The sequence below is a fragment of the Delphinapterus leucas genome, chromosome 11, assembly GCF_059928025.1.
Source record: "Delphinapterus leucas isolate spDelLeu-1000000601 "Yukka" chromosome 11, BTC_Dleu_Yukka2, whole genome shotgun sequence".
Classification (NCBI taxonomy): domain Eukaryota; kingdom Metazoa; phylum Chordata; class Mammalia; order Artiodactyla; family Monodontidae; genus Delphinapterus; species Delphinapterus leucas.
The window spans coordinates 98,113,087-98,133,495 of record NC_143139.1 but is presented as its reverse complement, the minus strand read 5'-3'; the positions used below and the strand labels follow the sequence as shown (position 1 = coordinate 98,133,495).

Genomic DNA, 20,409 nt, shown 5'->3' with positions numbered 1-20,409 from the left:
TACATTTCCCAACATTAGTTTCGTTGGTAATAAAAGCAAAATTTTGTCCTTCTCTCTGCCTTCTTGTACGTTCTTGTTTTACAATCCATTCATAATCCATATATGGAAAAGAAATGCTTTTTATTGGGATCTTTAAAACCTTAACAAATTTCTGTTATTGTTGTTATTATCTTATACAGTAATTTGTTAAGGTTTCCTCAGTATTTGCCGTACTCTTTGCTCACCTTTACTCCTTGTATCTCAGACTTTCCTTCTGGGATAACTGTCCTTCTTCTTGAAGTTATCCTTTTTTTTTAAAATTAATTAATTTATTTATTTTGGCTGCACATGGGTTTTCTCTAGCTGCGGTGAGCAGGGGCTACTCTTCGTTGCAGTGTGTGGCTTCCCATTGCAGCGGCTTCTCCTGTTGCATAGCATGGGCTCTAGGTGCATGGACTTCAGTAGTTGCGGCACGTGGGCTCAGTAGTTGTGGCTCGCGGGCTCTAGAGTGCAGGCTTAGTAGTTGTGGCGCATGGGCTTAGTTGCTCCGTGGCATCCCGGATCCAGGGATCGAACCCATGTCCCCTGCATTGGCAGGTGGATTCTTAACCACTGCGCCACCAGGGAGGTCCCTTGAAATTATCTTTTATTTGTTCCTTTTGACAGGATATACTTCTGGTAAACTTTCTCAATTTTGTTTGAATTAATTTTGTCCTTGTTCTTGAGAGATGGTTTCATACTATGTACAATCCTGTTATTTATTTTTTCAGAAGATAGCTTTCCACTGGCTTCTGTCTTTTATCAATATTATTGCTGTTCAGAAGTCAGCTGTCAGTCTAATTATTGTCCCTTTACAAGTGGCCTCTGTTTTCACACTTGGTGAAAAGACCTTTTTGTCTTTTGTATTCTGCAGTTTCACAGTGATATTTCAAAGTATGAATGAAAAAAAGAAACAACCCAGGTTAGAATTCACTGAGAATCTCAAACCTGAGAATTCATTTCTTTAATTAAATTAGGAAAATTATCAACTACTTTCTCTTCCCTATTCTTCTGTCATCTTCTGGAACCTCTTCCTTGTTTCTCAACTTCTTATATTTTCCATCTTTATTTCTGTCTGTATTGTATTCTGTGTAATTTCTTTAGATGTATCATCCAGTTCACTAATTATTTCTCCACCTATGTCTAACCAGCTGTTTAACATATTGATAGAGTTTTCAATTTCAAGTTTTATGCTTTTTATTTCTGTAAGTTTTAATTGATTCTTTTTCAAATCTGCATGGTCTTTTTCTGTATAGTTTCTCATTTTTATTCATATTTTCAATTTTCTCTTTACGTTGGATATACTTTTTTCTGTTTTGTATCTGATAATTTTCAAAATCTGGAGCTTTTGCTAGTCTATGTTGTATCTGCTCATTCTCTCTCATGGAGACTTATTTCTTTGTGTGTGTGTGTGTGTGTGTGTGTGTGTGTGTTTTGATCAAAGGTTCAAGATCCTTGAAACCTTGTCACTGGGAATTCTCTGAGGACTTGCTTGAGGGTGAAGATTTTAGTTTGATTCTGTCAGGCTCCCGAGTACACCGCCAGCCTGGGACCACTTTGGATGAAATTCTCAGTTTGACGTTTTTCTGGCCACGTAGGTAGTGTTAACTGAAGCCACAAACCTGTGTGAGGACTGGTTTGCTGCTAAGATTTTTCAGGGCAGCCGTTCCCCCTCCACCCAGAGTTGAAGCTGAGACAGACTCATTTCCTCACTGACCCCTTTTCAGGGCAGATCCTTTCTTGCTCACACTTTCAGTGGTTTCTGATGGAAATGCCCACCTTGTGTGCACCTGAGACTAGTCTTCTAAAACTGAAGCTCTTCTTTCCCACAGTTGACACAGGATGCCTCAGGGCTGGCCTCAGGCCTCAGGGCTGGTTCTCCTCCCAGCACCCCTGCTCTTGCTTTGTTTTTAGCATCTGAGAATTTCCTTTTCTTTTTTATAAGCCCAGTCATGCATTTAAGAGGACGCTTTTTACATTTAATCTAGAACTTTGGGATTTTTGGTGGGAGTGTGTCAGGACAACTTTTTGCTGGACTAGAAACCTCTTGCAGGGCTCCTCCATCCTCTTTGCTGCAAGAGGGCACACTACTCTTTTCTCATACTTGAGCCTTCTTTTATAACCACACCCCTTACTCCAACAAACAGCTATTCCCTTTCATAGAGTTTCACATCAAGGAAGCAGAGGGGAAAAAAAAGAAATGATGTTCTGTCCTCCCCTTTGCCAACTTAGAACATAAACACTCCAAGAGCGGGCACTTCTTTAGGAATGATTTGTATAGTAAGTAACTGCTCTTAATCATGGACTCTCACTTGTTTCCACAGATCTGTATGTTGAACTGGATGTTTACTACCTTTAGATGTACCTTAGATGGATTGTGGAGTTGAGCTGGCTGTTTAAAGGCATCCCTGACTGACTCTTTGTATATTAAAAGACATGCTTTGGTTGAATATCATAAGAAATTTTGCTTAAAGTGGGATACTTTTGGCATTGCGCAGCCGTATGTGGATTAAACTAGCACAAGGTAGCTTGGGGAAGCCCCTGGCGTTATTTTATTGGTCAAAACAATGCCTCTCTCATAATTTATATATTTAACAGTCACCCGACGTCCATCACCCAAACAAAGGGATAGGTAAAGCCCTGTTTCTTGGCCTCTGAGAAGCTGCCTTTCAGCCAGAATGGGCTGGTAACCACATCAGGCTCACTAGCCAGACGGGAAGATGTCTTTGCTGAAGTCCGGTCCAGCAGAAGGATGACAGAGTGGTCTATGTGCTTCATTATCCTAAGAGAACAGCTACTCATCACTCCTGTTATTTCCAGGAATAGCTACCTTCCCTTGTTTCTTTCAGCAGTAAGGGAGTGCTCCCAGAGTGGAAGGCAACCCAGCAGCTTTGTCTTTTTTTTTTTTAAAGATTTTTTTGATGTGGCCCATTTTTTAAAGTCTTTATTGAATTTGTTACAATATTGCTCTGATTTTATGTTCCTGGTTTTCCGGCCGTGAGGCATCCTAGCTCCCCCACCAGAGATGGAACCCGCACCCCCTGCATTGGGAGGCAAAATCTTAACCACTGGACCGCCAGGGAAGTCCCAACCCCGCTGCTTTGGACATTTATCTGCAAAATCCTGGAAAGCACAACCAGTGTTGAGTTTGCTCCTCTCGCCCAAAGCAGGGATGCTCATTTCAAGAGAGCAAAGGAGTGTTTCGTCCCATGCCTTCCTTCCCCGTGCTGTGCATAGTACATCCCAAAGACGATGGGGGAACCCAAGGGGTCCCGCGAGCAATAGGCCCCAGAATTATGTAGGGAATTAGGATTGGAAATGAGGTAAACGTTTCCAAAGCTTTGCAAATCGTTCTCGCAAACCTACAAAGGACAGCTGCAGAGCTTCAAAATGAGAAAGTATAAAATAGTAAAGAACGAGATCAAACCAGATGGGAATAATCACAGCAGTGAATGATCACTTTTCATTTTTGGAGTCCTTTAAAGCTGTGTATTGCCTTTGTCAGTACCAAAGATTCTAAGGAAAAGGTGCCCAGTCATCAACTGTGCTAAGATTTTAAAAAAATGGATCCTATGCTTTGAGTTTAAAAAAGAATGTTGAGCAGACGTATGATCTTTATGTTATTTCTGAAAATGTAAGACCGTTTAGACCTCCTTGCAAGCATCACCATTCTCACAATAACACATTCATCAGTGGAGCCGGTAGTCAGACGGTGGTTAGGCTGTTGGTTGCCTTCCACTAATCTACGTGATGGTCTTTCATAGAGCTGCTCCTTTGTGAGCCTCTGATTCCTAGCTGTCATTTCTTCCATTCCCCCTGAGTGTCTGCATGTTGAAAGCACCCTGGAGCTGCCTTTTCACTGTGCAAGCGTTTGCTGTCTTAATTAACGTGTCCACGTCTGTCAGGAAGCACAGTGTCCCGTGGCACGTGGCAACATTGATACGGATCGCAGTCTAATTTCGAGCAGCTAAATGTCAGGAGAGCAGAGGCCACCCCGTTTCTGGACCTTGACTTTGAAGGCAGGTCCTGTTGCTAGGTTCCTCATCCCCTCTACCTGCTCCCACGGAGTCGAAGAGAAATTCCCCACAGCTGGAAGAAGTCAGCACACCATGGCAGCTTCCCTTCCCTTCCTTGGACAATGGGAGCGAGTAGCTATTGTTGGCAGCTCCCGAGGCAGCCATTCTTGCTGGGTAGAAATAAGAGGAGGTATCCTTTCAACAGGATCTTGAAATATGGGTAAACGTCATCAAACATGGAAAGGGGTGTTTTCAGGGGGTCCCACTTCTGGCTACGAAGGGTACTTATAACAGACCAACCTTCCTACCATGAACAATCATAAGAGCTGCATAAAATACCAGACACCTGTTTGAAGGCGTTGGTGAGTAACCAAAGCATCCAGGATATGGTCTCTGCCTCTCCCTTCAGGGCAATGATGATTCGTGGCATGGAGCCCAGAGGCAGAAGTGCTGCCCAGAGCTTCCGGCAGTCTCAAGGTGCTGGGGACACACTGAAGACCACTGCCACCAAAGCAGTGAGGATGTGATAAAAGATTGTGAATGGAGCCATGTTTTACAATCCCAGTTTGTCACTTAATTAACAATAAATGAGAAATAAAACTGTTCCGTAAGGCACTTGCTCAGCAGCCCATGCCTTCCCCTCCCTGGACAGACAGATCTTCATCAGCAAGTTCTTGATGAGTGTGGAATCAGATTCTGGTGGGGGCAGAATTGCATGTTTCCAGTCCAGTGCGGTCGGCCTGACACAAGGGCTGGCTGCTCCGTGGTGGGTGGCTGAAGCCCTAGAACCGGCACCCTGTCCCTGGAGGCACCACTAATTGACTCCTTGGTCTCCCCGTTTCTCTCTTTTCTATGAGCACCATTCTTTTAGTTTGCACAGAATTCTTTCAGGATTTTCAGGGTAAAATGTGATTAACTTGGTTTCTGCTTAGTAACTTCCACTCACATTCGAGTCCCGTCTCTCTGAGAACTCGGGCTGTGCTGAAGCCAGCTCGTACTGGCCTGCAAGAACTGACTGGGCGTGTCTCTTCCCGACTCTGCAGCCAATTATTTTGAGTTAGTAGCTTGCATTGGCCGTGGTGGAGCATTGACACCATGGAAGCTGTAAATATTACAGATCAGGACTTCTTCCCAGAGAGCCCATTGTTAAACGTTTACCAGCACACCACTGCCCGGACTTCTCCATTTCTCTTATCTCTGGATTCCCATTTTTGCCCCATGAACCAGCAAAGGCCAGACTGTGAACAGCCTTGAAGAGCAATATAAGACGAGTGACAGAGGAAGCTGAGCTCGGAAGCTGCTGTACCATCTGGGGAACGGTGACAGAGGCCTGCATGGGATGCAACACATCTACTGCCTGGATGGCCCTTTCATTTGAGAGCAGCCCCATTCTACCACTTGAGGAAACATTCTCCCAGAATTACTGAGAATCTTGAGGCTTCTCAGGATGCCACTATACATCAATCCATTGACACTTCTCTCTCCACACCTGTCTTCCAAATTAGTCAATGTTTTCAGGGCCCTTGAATCCCAGGAGATAGATATTTTTCAGAAACAGACCCTTGGGTTTCTTATGCAAAAACTAAGTCAAATCAAGCATCCAGAGGACAGAAAATCTTTGGTCGTGGAGTGACAACTGTCGATGAGAAGAATTCATGGTTTTTACTGTGTTTATTTATACATGAGCATCTCAGATGACTATTCTTATTAATCTACATCAAAAGTCTATTTCCTGTAACCTGAGATTTTTCCCTGTTAAGCCCTGTAATGATGGTGTCCTGAGCGAGAAAGTTTTTTGCTTTGTCTTTTGTTTTGCCTCAGAGCGTAGCCTAAAGTACAGTTCTGATTGCCTTGTAAATAGGATGTTCCTTGAATAAGTATCTCAGCGACCACGGGTGGTTGTAGTTGATTCAGAAAAGTCTCCTTTTGGAGACAGAGTCTGTCCATGCTTCCCATTAAGTCATGAAGACCAAACCCAAGAGTGAGGTTGAATACTTGTTCAGTATTCACGCAGGGTGACTTGATGGCAGCAAAAAGGACTGAGAAAAATAAACAGCCGTCAGCACAGAAGAACCCCATTAAATCAGCTGATGAGAGCCTGTAGCTTCTCATATTTACAGCGACATGACCGTGTGTAAGTCAGCATCCTCCTCGAGGACCAGACCCTCCAAAGAAATGGGCTTTCAAAAACGGAAGATGCAGAGCTAACATATTCATATACTTCCTTTTCAGATAATACCTACCTGTGCAGTCCTCTAAGCTTTTCCAAAGATTCTTCACCTGCGTTGTTTGTTTTGTTTTGTTTGTTTGTTTGTTTTTGGCTGCACCACGCGGCACGTGGGATCTTAGTTCCCTGACCAGGGATCACACCTGCACCCCCTGCAGTGGAAGCCTGGAGTCATAACCACTGGACCGCCAGGGAAGTGCTAGCTACGTTATTTTATTGAAGTTCTTATAACACGTGAGGGGATGAGATGGGCAAACTACGTTGTATTTCTGTCTTCTCTCACCTGCAGGAGATGCTGAGGTTCCAAGAATGATGATGCTGGATCAAGGTGGCCCAGGATTCTCGGCTTGGCATTTATCGTGCTGACTGCGAGGCTCATGACAATTTATTTTTGTGTGTGAAATGTACTTAGCTATAGGTGGATGTTTGCTTTTGATAAAGATGGTGATAGAAGTAGCAAAAAGAGGGGCCTGGTATGGTTGGGATTGGGGGACTGACATTGAGCCTGGTGTGGTGGCTTGTCCCAGCAATGGCTCTGACGGACCCCATGCCTGGAAGTCACCCCCTGCCTGGGCCCCTCCCACTCTGGCCCTGTGACTCACTTTAACCGATACAGCGGGGCCCAAGGGATGCTGCACCAATTCTGGATCTAAGCCTTAAAGATGTTTTTGCACTTCTGGGAGCCCTGAGCTGCCATGTAAAAAGCCCAGTTACCCAGAGAGACCATGTGAAGAAGCCACATTGAGAGGGAGAAGCCCTGAGGCTACAAGGGGAGAGAGGGAGAGACAGACAGAGTGACAGGAGAAGGAGGGAGCCCCAGATGAGCCCACCCAGCATTCCGGTTGTCCCAGCCATGGCACTGGACACATGGGAAAAGCCACAGCAGAGGTTTCAGCCCCTGCTGCCGTCGGACAGCAGCTGCATCCATCAGAGATCCCAAGGGAGACTGGCAGAAAAACTGTTCAGCCAAGCTCTAGTTAATCCCAGATCATGAGAAACAAAGAAATAGTTATTGTTTTAAGCCAATAAGTTTTGGGGTGATTGTTATGCAGCAAGAGCTACACAAAACAGCTAGAGAAGATTTCATGTATTCATTCATTCACTCATTGGTCATTTACTAATCACCTACTATGCTCCCATCACTTTCCCTTCCTGTTGCTTTCAGCTAGCAGCATTCCAGTCATTTCCCTTCGTGCAGCTTTAGCACCCGGCTGTCTGTCTTGCTCTACACCAGCTGGACTTTTGACAGGGATTCCACTGACTCTGTAGATGGGGACTGTTGCCGTTCTAATAGTACTAAGTCTTCCAATCCATGAGTACGGCTGTTCTTCCATTTATTTAGCTCTTCTCTTAATTTCTTCCAACAATGTTACATAGTTTTAAGTGTTCAAGGCTTACACATCTTTTGCTAAGTTCCTTCCTAAGGATTTTATTCTTATTGATGCTGTTGTAATTGCAATTGTCTTTGTCTCATTTTCAGATTTTTCACTGGTAGTGTATAGATATACAGTAGACTTTTGTACATTCGTCTCATATACTGTAGCTTTGCTGAACTTGTTTATTAGTTCTAATAGTTTTTGTGGATTCCTTAGGATTTTCTACATATAAGATCGTGTTTGTGAATACAAATAGTTTTACCCTTTCATTTCATTTCTTTAAAAAAAAAAAAAAAAAAAGATTTATTGGGCTTCCCTGGCGGTGCAGTGGTTAAGAATCCTCCTGCCAATGCAGGGGACACAGGTTCGAGCCCTGGTCTGAGAAGATCCCACATGCTGTGGAGCAACTAAGCCCGTGCACCACAACTACTGAGCGTGCACTCTAGAGCCCACAAGCCACAACTACTGAGCTCATGTGCCACAACTGCTGAAGCTCACACTCCTAGAGCCCGTGCTCTGCAATAAGAGAAGCCACCACAATGAGAAGCCCTCGCACCGCAATGAAGTGTAGCCCCCGCTTGCCACAACCAGAAAAAAGCCTACGTGCTGCAACGAAGACCCGACGCAGCCAAATATAAATCAAATAAATAATAATATATTTAGTAAATAATTTAAAATTATTATTAATAAGTATTATTTGATTTAATAAATTAAATAATTTATTTCTGGCTGCGTCGGGTCTTCGTTGCAGCACGTGGGATCTTCGGTGAGGCATGAGGGATCTTGAGTTGCAGCGTGTGGGCCTTTTGTTGTGGTGCGCTGGCTTCTCTCTAGTTGTGGTGCTCAGACTCCAGGATGCGTGGGCTCTGTAGTTGTGGCGCGCGGGTTTTAGAGCGTGTGGGCTCTGTAGTTTGCGGCACACGGGCTCTCTAGTTGAGGCACATGAGCTCAGTAGTTGCAGTGCACGGGCTTAGTTGACCCCCGGCATGTGGGGTCTTAGTTCGCTGACCGGGGATTGAACCCACATCCCCTGCATTGTAAAGTGGATTCTTTACCACTGGACCACCAGAGAAGTCCCATACCCTTTCATTTCTAATCTGAATGGCTTTTATTTCTTTTTATTGCCTAATTTCCCTGCCTGGAACCTCTAGTAAAAATGTTGAAAGGAAGTAGCAAGGGAAAACATCCCAGTTTTGTTCCTGACCCTGGGGGAATCCTAGGGGGATTCAGCCTTTCATCATTAAGTGCGGTGTAACTGTGGGTTTTTCACTGATACTTTTATCAAGTTGAGGAAGTTCCTTTCTATTCTCAGTTTGCCAGACATTTTTATAAAAAAGTGAATTTTGTCAAATGCCTTTTCTGTGTTTATTGAGATGATCGTGTGTTTTTTGTCCTTTATTCTGTCGATACGATATATTAATTGATTTTGAGATGTTAAAACAAACATGCATTCCTGGGATAAGAATCCCATTTGATTCTGGGATAAATCCCATTTTGGTCATGGTGCATAATCCATTTTATATGTTTCTGGATTCAATTCGCCAGTGTTTTGTTGAGGACTGTTACATAATATTCAAAAGAGACATGGGTCTATAGTTTTCTATTCTCGGGATGTCTTTGACTGGTTTTAATATCATGGTGATCCTGGCCTCATGGAATGAGGTGGGTACTTCTTTTTCATTTATTCACCACAACTCTCAAATGGGAACTCAAAATTACCAGACAATCCTGCTACACTTCCCTAGTAAATTTACTTTCATACTATTATATAGCTTTTCACCTGTCCTTATATCTAACACTACTTAGTTGATGACTGCCTAATATTTTATGGAGAACAGAGATGTAATTAAACGAGAACTACCCCATTTCCCACACCCAGAGTTACCAAGTCTCTCAGCATCCTTTGCCATGGTTGACTGCTCTCTCCTTGAAATACTTCCTTCTGGAGGCCACTATGATACTGCACTTGTCTGGATCCCTTCCTGCCTCAGAGACTGCCCCTTCTCCACCAGATCTCTAAATGTTGGAGTTCCCTAGGGCTCTGTCCTCTGCTCTTTCCTCTTGTTTTACCTGCACTCTCCAGGTGATCTCATGTATCCCTTTAACTTTAACTCAAAAATGTATATGTCCTGCCCTGACCTTTCTCAGGAATTCTAGACTCATATCCAACTGCCTTCTCATTATTGCCATTTGGATGTCTAAAGGCTTCTCAACGTTAATGCTGCCGAAACCCAACTGTTTCTCCCCCGCACCAGCCCCATCCTGCAGCTGCTTCTCTCCTAGCCTCCCCTGTGCCTGTGGACAGCACTGCCACTAGCTAGGGCATCTTTGATTCGTCCCTTTCTCTCAGATCCCATTTTTAAACAGAAAAACTCTGGTTGACTCCACACCGAAACATAACCTGCCGTATTCAACTACTTTTATCCATTTCCTCTGCTTAAAGATTCCCTGGTTTTCTTCCTCTCACACCTATTATCTCTGAATGCAACCCTTGCTCTTTTTGGTGCACTGATGAACTTTCCTTCCTTCCTCCCTCCCTCCTTCCCTCCCTCCCTCCCTCCCTCCCTCCCTCTCTTCCTTCCTTCCTCTCTTTCTTTCTCAAACAAAAGTCAACTTGGGGTCTTGCCTTAAAGAAAAAAATATATGAATACAAGTACTACTATCTTTTTATCAGGAAATAGAATGTCTGGACAGGGATGCCATATACAGGTTGTGCACTGCACAAGTCCAAGGGTGCAAAATGGCATGGTGGTATTCAACAGCCCTGTACTTATGTATTTTTCTATGAATATATCTTTTTTATTTATTATTTTATTATTTATTTATTTATGGCTGCATTGGGTCTTCGTTACTGCATGCAGGCTCTCTCTAGTTGTGTACAGCGGGGGCTACTCTTCGTTGCAGTGCAGGGGCTTCACATTGCGGTGGCTTCTCTTGTTGCAGGGCACGGGCTCTAGGCGCGTGGGCTCAGTAGTTGTGGCGCATGGGCTCAGTAGTTGTGGCTCGTGGGCTCTGGAGTGCAGGCTCAGTAGTTGTGGTGCACGGGCTTAGTTGCTCCGTGGCATGTGGGGTCTTCCTGGACCAGGGATCGAACCTGTGTCCCCTGCACTGACAGGCGGATTCTTAACCACTGCTCCACCAGGGAAGTCCTGTATTTTTTTAATTGATAACTTTTATTGTGGCAAAATATAACAAAAATTGACCATTTTAACCATTTTTAAGTGTATAATGCAGTGTCATTAAGTACATTCGCAATATTGTACAACCTTACCACTATCCATTTCCAGAACTTTTAAATCTGCCCAAACAGAAACTCTCTCCCCATTAAACACTTACTCCCCATTCCCCCGCCCCCAGCCCCTGGCAACCTCTGTTAAACTTTCTGTCTCTATGAATTCGCCAATTATAGGACCTATAGAAATGGAATCATACGTTTTCCCTTTTGTGTCTGCTTTATTTTTATGCATTCTTTTGTATTTTTCCACCCTTGAAGTGTTTCGTTTGAAAGTTAAAATTTCAAAGCATTATTTAACTAGCACACAGGTTAACATTCTACCTCTGAACAAATTTAGTTCGAGATATTTTTGAAACTAGTTTATCTTATCTTTTCTTTATAGTTTATCTTTTTAATTTATCTTGTCTTTTTCTGCAGATTACTTAGCTGTAAAATGTAGTTTGTCTCATAGGATCTCTTAATATTACGTTTTTTTTGAAAAGAAGACATTTTACCATGATAAAGATTATTTGTTTGGTCAAACTTTAGTCAGGCTCCTAAACCTCCTCCTAGGCCAATCTGGGGGTCCCTGTTAAATCTAGCCTTGGCAAGCACCCTGCTAAGTCGATTTGACCAGGACCCCCATCCTTGATACTTGATCACCCTCGATAATCTGATCTGGTTCCTCATCACCCGCCCACCCCACGGCCCCACACCAGGTGCTGCCTTAACAGCCTGACCTGTCTTCTGCAAGAATCCTGTTAGGTTGGCTTCGCCAGAATCCCGCTTACCCCGATGTTTCCTCTCAGTCGTTTTCTATCCACTGACTCCTACCTCTCCTTGGCTCTAAATCCCCACCTGCCCACCCTGTATTCAGAGCAGAGCCCAATCTCTTTCCCCTGACTGCAGATCCCATTGCAGTGGTCCCTGTACATATCATGATGGTCCTGAATAAAGTCTGCCTTACCGTCTTTAACAAGTGTCTCCGAATAATTTTTTAACAATCATTGCAAATTAAATGCATGGCAAAGTCTTTAATATAAAAAGAAATGTATGTGGGGGACTTCCCTGGTGGTGCAGTAGTTAAGAATCTGCCTTCCAGTGCAGGGGACACGGGTTCGAGCCCTGGTCTGGGAAGATCCCACGTGCTGCCGAGCACCTAAGCCAGTGTGCCAAAACTACTGAGCCTGCGCTCTAGAGCCTGTGAGCCACAACTGCTGAGCCCATGTGCCACAACTACTGAAGCCCGCGTGCCTAGAGCCTGTGCTCTGCAACAAGACAAGAAACCACAATGAGAAGCCTGCGCACCGCAACGAAGAGTAGCCCCCGCTCGCCGCAACTAGAGAAAGCCCACGTGCAGCAACCAAGACCCAATGCAGCCAAAAATTTAAAAAATAAATAAATTTATTTTAAAAAAAAAAGGAAATGTATGTGACTTTCATCAACCATTTTTCTTTTCTTTGTGACCATAGCAGGGGGTTAGATTTTATTTCAAAAATGTTTTTCCCATTCACACCAAGACCAGATTTCCCCCCTCCACCGCCCTGCCTTTTTTCTTTTTCCACTGATTTCCAATCTAAGCAAATCAGAGTTCATACTTTCTGCCAGAAAAAATCCAATCAACTCTCCCTGCTTTGCAGCCAGACCCAGTCAGCTCTGCCTTGGTGCCCAGGTTATCCGCAGGCCTCAGGAGAGAGAGGGTGGGAACAGAAAGTCCCGCATCATGAGCTTCATGCATTGCTCTCGAAGGGCACTGCCAAGTCTGTCCTGAACGTCCTTCCCCTGCCCCACACTGCTGCCCCCCCACCCTTTCTCCCAAGACTGACGACAGCCAGTCTCCTGACATTGCCATCTTTTGGAGAAAGGAAAGAACAGTCTCACATACCTCTTGTTCAGGATTATAGGTTTAAAATCAGCTTGGATTGGCTGCTTCTGGACTTTTCTCCTCTTTACCTGCCTGTTAGTCTTTGTGCTAGGAGCTATCAGGACAGAGTCTGCCTCAGTCCTGATGATGGTGATGGTGATGATGGTGGTGATGATGGTAGTAACAAGCTAACATATGTGCAGCCCTCTCCACCTCTACATGTTGGCTCATGTAACCCTCATAACAACCTGAAAGGGTAAAGAAACTGAGGCATGAGAGATTGAGCTGATTGCCCTGGTCACAGTTGAGTATCTGAGGCCATGTCTGAGCTGCAGCTGGCATCCGGAGCCTGCACTCTGGGCCACAGGAAACTCTCTGGGACCTGCTCCCAGTCTAGCACTGAATCTTTGTTTAGTGGATGCCTGAGCCAAGGTCCTTAAATATCACTCTCCCTTGTTGGAGAAGAACCACTGAGGCCATTTAAGCATTGGCACATTTGCAACCACTTCAAAGTAATTTTATTTGTCATGGAACATCAACTTTTACATGATGTGTGCACAATATCTACTCACCATGATCCTTAAATCAATAAATACATTGTATTTAAATTGATAAATAGAATGTATTCAAATATAATATAAATAAACACAATGTATCCAGATACATAGTAAACAAACACAGTGTATTTAAATCAATGAATGAAATGATTAAGGGACCGTAAATGGACACTTACCTGGTTCCAGAGGGTTCTCTAGTTTCAATGCTTTCCAGCTAGAAATTCTAAGAGAGAGGTAGTCTACACAATGTTGTGGTATTTCAGTTACTTTCATATTTTCTCGGTGCTTCCAAGAACTTTCTCTGAACTCCTCAGGCCCCTTATCATTCCCTATGGAATTGTAGTTATTTTATTTATTTATTTATTTATTTATTTATGGCTGTGTGTTGGGCTTTCTCTAGTTGTGGCGAGCAGAGGCTGCTCTTCATTGCGGTGCGCGGGCTTCTCACTGCGGTGGCTTCTCTTGTTGCAGAGCACGGGCTCTAGGCACATGGGCTCAGTAGTTGTGGCTCACGGGCTCTAGAGCTCAGGCTCAGTAGCTGTGGCACATGGGCTTAGTTGCGTCGCGCCATGTGGGATCTTCCTGGACCAGGGCTCGAACCTGTGTCCCCTGCATAGGCAGGCGGATTCTTAACCACTGCGCCACCAGGGAAGTCTGAGAATTGTAGCTATTTATGTGCCAGTTTCATCTCTAAGTGTCTCGAGGTCAGGCTTGATCTTTGAGTCATCTGTCTGTCCATCCTCCTTTCCACCCACTAGACCCACCCTTCCCCAGATGGTGTCTAGCACCATCCTTTGCCCGTTGTTAGGACTCAGTACATATTTGATGTTTGAAAGAATGAACAGTCCTCTAATACATTGCCTGATGGAAGAGATCCAAATACACACACCCAAGCTTGTCTCCATGGCCCAAATCAGGATCACTCAGGATTTCTTTATTGATCTTTCACTGTATCCAAAAGGGCTAGACCATGAAGGTAAAGCAGTTACTTTCATTAGAGCCCAAATGAGACTAGTGAAGTTTTATGGATATTTGAAAAAAGACATTTAGTTCAAACAAGGAACATCTAGCTCCCATTTCCATCACCACAGCCACTCTCCGTGAGTCAGTGTTGGGTTTCGGCCTCCACGACCCTGAGATTGTTTCAGTGGTCCCTCCATCCCTGTGCACTGGTCAGTTGCTGTTCCACAGCCTCAGTTCTGAATCACCTGAAGCTGACGATATACAAGTTCCCATTCGATGGGCTAAGTGTCTTTTCTGCAGGAAGGTAATACATCCCTCAATTACAGTTGTCATGATTTCTTAAGTAACTCTATTGATACCAGGACTCCATTCTGGGTACGTAGGGAATGGCTGTGGTCTCTACCCTCGAATTTATATTTTCATAGGGGATATTTAAATGTGACAGTAGAAGTTAAACGACAGTCTGAATTTAGCAATGATAGAAGGCATGAGCAAAAGCTGTATCCCGGGATGGGACGAGATGAACTCATCAATGGCAGGTCTCAGAATTCAGAGAACAGGAAAGTGACTCTGGGCTGAGCTCATGTGGGAAGGCTTCACCCAGAAGAGGATGTACTGCCCTGTCTCCAGTGGTAGCAGCATGCCAGGCTCTCAGTGCAGCAACTAGGCCATTGGTCCTTAAGCTCAATAGCCAGACTGTTACAATTATGGTGGGAATCGATGTATAGAATGATTTATGCTTTCCATTCCCCAAACCCATTTTTTTTTCCTATTTCTTATCATTACTTGCTGAATCTATGTGCTAATTAGTAGCTGTCAGTTCATTTTCAGCAGCTTAACCTGCTGCTGAAAATTATGACCGAGCTAAAAATGAATGATTACCAAGATACACTAATTACCTCTCAAGGGATGTGCCCAAGATATTTAGACTATCTCCTCTCCTCCTTTGTTGCCTTTCCCTAGTGAGTAAGTTTGCTCTAATCACTTTTGAAGGAAGCAAGTTACATCACAACTCGAGCACCTTGGGGTTTGTATGTGTAAGAGCTAAGAGGAGGATTAGATTCTGTTAGAGTGGCTGGCAGTCTTTGAAATGAGGTGTATCAAGGCCTGGCCCATTTTCTTCCCCACATGCTAACTGCACATTGGCACGAGGGATAAAATAGGGCAGACTATTGTAGGGTATAGGCTTGGTATGCACTTTCCAGCTCCTGATTCAGGGCATGGACTCTTTCAACCCGAAAGGAAGGGATTAAGGTGGTAGAAACAGCTCATGTACCAGCAGAAACTTGGAGCGCCATCTTTGGTACATGGTCAGCCAGCTTCTGTACCAAGACCCCACCGCATCAGTATCTTTGGACTTCCCATCATGCAAGTGGCCACATTTAACAGGGTGGAACCTAAGTAGATCAGATTTCTCTCTTTTTTTTTTTTTTTTTTTTTTGGTACGCGGGCCTCTCACTGTTGCGGCCTCTCCCGTTGCGGAGCACAGGCTCCGGATGCGCAGGCTCAGTGGCCATGGCTCACAGGTCCAGCCTCTCCGTGGCATGTGGGATCCTCCCGGACCGGGACACGAACCTGCATCCCCTGCATCGGCAAGCAGACTCTCAACCACTGCGCCACCAGGGAAGCCCGGATTTCTCATATTTTTGTTCTAATTATCACTAAATAGAATTAGGCTGAGTTTGTTGCTGCTGGCTTCCTGCCTTTCCCTCAGTCCTCGTCTCTACGCACTGAGAGCTGCTGACCACGGGCCCCAGAGACTCAAGTCCTGAGGCCTTTTCCCCCTGGCTCTTAGACTGTACTGGGCCTGGGCATTGGACAAGCCAAGCGGGAAGTGCAGCAGAGTTAATGCCCCAGAAGCAGCCCTCAGCTGTTGTTGATGGGGCTCAGGTGAAGCCTAGCTTCCGTGCTACCCAGCAGAGTAACTCCGAGATGCTGTCTCAGGAGCCTACGTAAAAAGATATATATTTTTTTTCAGGAATTTGATGAAATGATAAGATTTCATCAACAGTCACCCAATGTTCAGCAACTGTTCATTAATGGTCTGCTCTGTGCTTGGCACTGCTCTGGGTGCCGTGAGTGTGGTGGGAACTGAGACATAGAGGGTCCCTGCCTGCATGGAGTTTATATTCTAGGCAGGGCAGAGCCACAGTCAACAAGTAAATAAATAAACAAGTAAATAAATAAATGAACACACTGTAATAAGTGCTATAAAGGTTATAAGACATGATCAGCTCTTGGTTACTTCATTCACTGGACAAATATTTATTGAGCTCTGTATGACTGTATACCAGGTACTGCATTGAGCCTTGGTGACATGGTGGAGACAGGACAGAGCAGGTCCCTGAACTCATGGAGATGTTGTCTCTGGTTGGGAAAGATGCAGCAAATACATGAATAGATGTAACAACTGCAGATGACCAGCTGCTATGAAGGAAGGAGATGGGGTGGTATCTCGGAACAACAGCAGAGGTGGCTTGTGAGGGGGTGGAGAGGTGGGGTGGGCAAGTTAGAGTGCTTCTCACAGCAAGTGCAAAGGCCCTGAGGTGGGAAAGGGCTTGGCGTGTTTGGTGAGAAGAAAGGAGGCTGTGTGGCTGCCACCTGCTGAGCCAGGGAGGGGGGAAAGGAGCAGTTGGAAGCTGGGGAGGAGCCTGGTCGCTTGGCCTCCTGGTGGGCCATGGGGAGGGGCTTGAATTTTATCCTAGTAATTATCTGGAGAGCTCCTGGAGAACTGAAGGGAGGAAAATGACACAGTATGACTCATGTTTTTAGAAGCTTGCTCGCTGCTATGTGGGAAACGGCGGGTTGTGAGGTGAGACAGGAAGCCGCCATGAGGTCAGGAGGTTATGACAGTGACCCAGGCAAGACCTTCGCCGAGCGTATTGTTTTTGAGGTTCATCCACGTTGTAGCAAATGTCAGTACTTCATTCCTTCGTATTGAGGAATGTCTGGGTACACCTACTGCATCTGGACTTTTGGGTTGTTTCCGCTTTGGGGCGATCGTGAATATTATGCTGTGATGAACATTCACGTACAGGGTTCTGTGTGGACCCGTTTCCAGTTCTCTTGGGAGGATAGTACTTTCGAACTACTACGTGATTTCTTTTTTCTTCCCCTGTAATTCTCTTTGTTTGCCCTCCCTCCTACTCAAGCAGCTAGACAATTTGGTAAAATAGTCACAGAAACGCTGCCTTATTTTTCTCACCGCATCCACGGGTGGCTCGTGATTTCAGTTGGCCCCGTCCGTGATGTTGCCTTGACCGTGTGAGGCAGGTGGTGCCTGCCAGGCTTCTCTTTTATAATAAGAGTTATTCCTTTCCCTGGTTTTCTGCCATTTTTGTGGGGAGGTTCTTTGAAACTCTGCAAGGATCTCCATTCATCATTAACTCTTGATGTATTCATTTTACTTATTTATATCTCTATGGATTTACGCTTTCCTATTAGAGTCAATGGATTTTAATTATTGGTACCATTATTTATTTTTATGCTCAAATCATCCTAGATTTGGCCAATGGCAGCCTTTTCAGAAGTAGATTCCGTATTTGTTGATGCGTCTCCCTCATCCTATAAGCACTTCCTGGCTCTCTGGTCTCTCTCCCCATGTGGTGTCTCATTCCAGCCCCATCTTCAAGGAGGATCAACCCCAACGCCAAGGCTTATCAAACCTCTGCTTTTGTTACACGCTGGTGTCTCATTGGCTAAAGCAAGTCACATGGCCTGGCAGGCGTAAGCATGGGCGGGGCCACGCAGGGGCACAGAGCCCAGGAGCGGGGATTCATTGGGGGCCGTCAGTCCTGCAGGCCAATTACAAATGCTAACTGACATCCAGCCACAGTGTTGGGGAGAAAATAAGCAGACGTGGGAGCCGTTAGAGAATGAATGCCCCAACCAAAAGGGCAGCCCCTTTGCAGCTCCAGGTAAATGTTGCCATGTAGGACATAAGCCCAGTGTTCCCAGGTCTTGTTATTTCTTTCAGAGACACAGAAAATCTAGAGTTATAGATAAAATCCAGATTCTAAAGGGTTGACTCAAATTTTTAATCCCACGTGGGCCAACCAAACCCATCTGTGGACGGCCTTTGGCACCCGGGACACCTGTCGGCCACCCCGGCGGGTGCGCCTCGTGTTTCTAAGCAGCGTCACCGCACCACAGCCCTGTAAGGCAGTGCTGTCAGGAATCTTCCCATGGCAAGGGGGTAGAAACTCCCCCCAGGCTTGCGCAGGCCGGAAGGAAAGTTATTGGTTCAGTAAAAAGAACTTGCAAGGCTGGCTTTGGTCATGCTGACCTCGGGGCTCAAGTGACATCCCCGAGACTCGGTCTCTGTCCCTCAGCTCTGTTTTCTCACTCACTGGCTTCATTCTGAAGCAGGCTTTCTCCATGTGGCCGCACAATTGGCAGCTTCAGGCTTACGTGATCCTCGGCGCTTGAGTCCCCCAAAAGGAGAAATTCTCTTTCTCCCAGCGTCCAGCTCTGCCCAGCTGACAGGCCCTCCTGCCCCACCAGGGACCACATCTGTCTCTGGCCAGGCTGCCTCATGAGCCCCTGTGATGGAGAAGCAGGGACATCCAAGTGGAATTGCATGGAGTGGGTGGCAGGGCTGGGCGGGCGGGGTGGGGGACAGTAACATAGGCGGGGGGGGGGAGGAATCTGAGAGGGAAGAAAGAACAAGTGTCAATCGCAGGAGGGAACTCCTTATTTCTCGCTTGTTCATCGAAGAAAATTTTAGAAAATGCAAAGAATTAGGAAGCGACTCACTCTGAGAGGTCACCCTGGCTGACAGGGGGGCATATTTCTTTCTTTATACCCGGGTGAGTTTCATCCCTGCTGTATGTGTAACTTGGTATCTGCTTTTTTCTCTCAGAATTGTAAGTTCCTCAGGTCTCTGTCTCGAGGATCTTGAGTGGAGCCCAGCCTGGGGCTCCTTGAAGTGTCCCGTCTCGGGACAGGGTGACCAGCCCCTGGGGCCAGGTTGAGCTCTCCACGGAGGACCCAGGAGACTCTTTGGTGGGGAAAGGAGAGACTGGGGCAAGGAGCCAGGCGGGTCCTGAAACACTTTCAGACAACGCAGCCGTCGCGACCGCAATGCTCTTATTCAAGACCACAATCCTGTGTCCATGACCACAGCCGTGGAGCCCGGATGCTTTCTCGTACGCGGTCTGACGATTGCTCTGGACTCACGGGCACAGTCTGTGAATGTGGGAAGCGGGAAGAAGCAAGGGAGCACATGCCTCCTTGGGCAGCTCCTCTGCTTTTTCATTTTTTAAATATTTTAATTTATTTATTTACTTATTTGGCTGCGCTGGGTCTTAGTTGTGGCATGGGGGACCTCCTTTGTGGCATGCGGGATCTAGTTCCCCAACCAGGGATCGAACCCGGGCCCCCTGCGTTGGGAGCATGGAGTGTTAACCACTCAACCGCCAGGGAGGTCCCGCCTCTGCTTTTTCTTTCAGTGGCTGGTGGCAGATGAGCAGAACATCACGCCTGTTTGCTGGCTGGGTATGTGATCGCTGGGGCCCCCGCCTCACCATGGAAGCTTTGGGAAGACAGTCTCTGAGTGTTCACTGGTCTCCAGACCGACGGTGAGTCCTGAGCAATGGTTCTGGCACCTGCTTAGCCCGTCTATGAAACACACACTATGTACTCCACGGCACTGAGCGGGTCCCAGGGGGCTAATTGCTTCATTGTGTAAATCCACACTTAGAGAAGTTTAGCACACACAGACTATGCACTCAGCCAGCTGAAATGATTCTCTGTTGCTGTTACAGTCAATGGTGAAAATCACACACACCACTTTGAAAGGTGAATGATTTTCTTCACCTGATAGATCATAATAGCTCTCCAGAGTGGTTAAGGCCTGAACAGTCAGTCCACTGAGAGCCTGTGGAAGTGGGGGCAGGGGGCAGGGGTAGAAGAGCGAGGCTGGGGGTGAGAAGGGGCGTCCCATCATGTCACTCCTTCTAGAAAGCCGGCACGAGAAAAACTGGCAGGCGCTTCTACTGGAATGCCAATCCTTAACTCCGTCTATACTCTATGGGCTCGTAAACATCCCTGAACCCTTTTCTGTATTTCCATGCACAACTTTTTGTTTGACTGGCACCCAATTCCCACTCTTTCTTAGTAAACCCTCTGTAATGTGTGTAAAGAACAGAGGAAGGGCCATGTAAGTGTTAATGG

General features: G+C 45.8%; 1 long non-coding RNA gene across 1 annotated transcript in view; it reads left to right on the top strand.

Annotated features, from left to right (window-relative positions):
• The window catches only part of LOC111186311 (uncharacterized), a 63,390-nt gene that overhangs the window by 20,357 nt on the left and 22,624 nt on the right, over positions 1-20,409 (top strand). Inside the window, exon 3 of the long non-coding RNA XR_002647808.2 lies at positions 19,686-19,814. This is a non-coding gene — a long non-coding RNA (uncharacterized LOC111186311). The remainder of the gene's footprint in view (positions 1-19,685; positions 19,815-20,409) is intronic.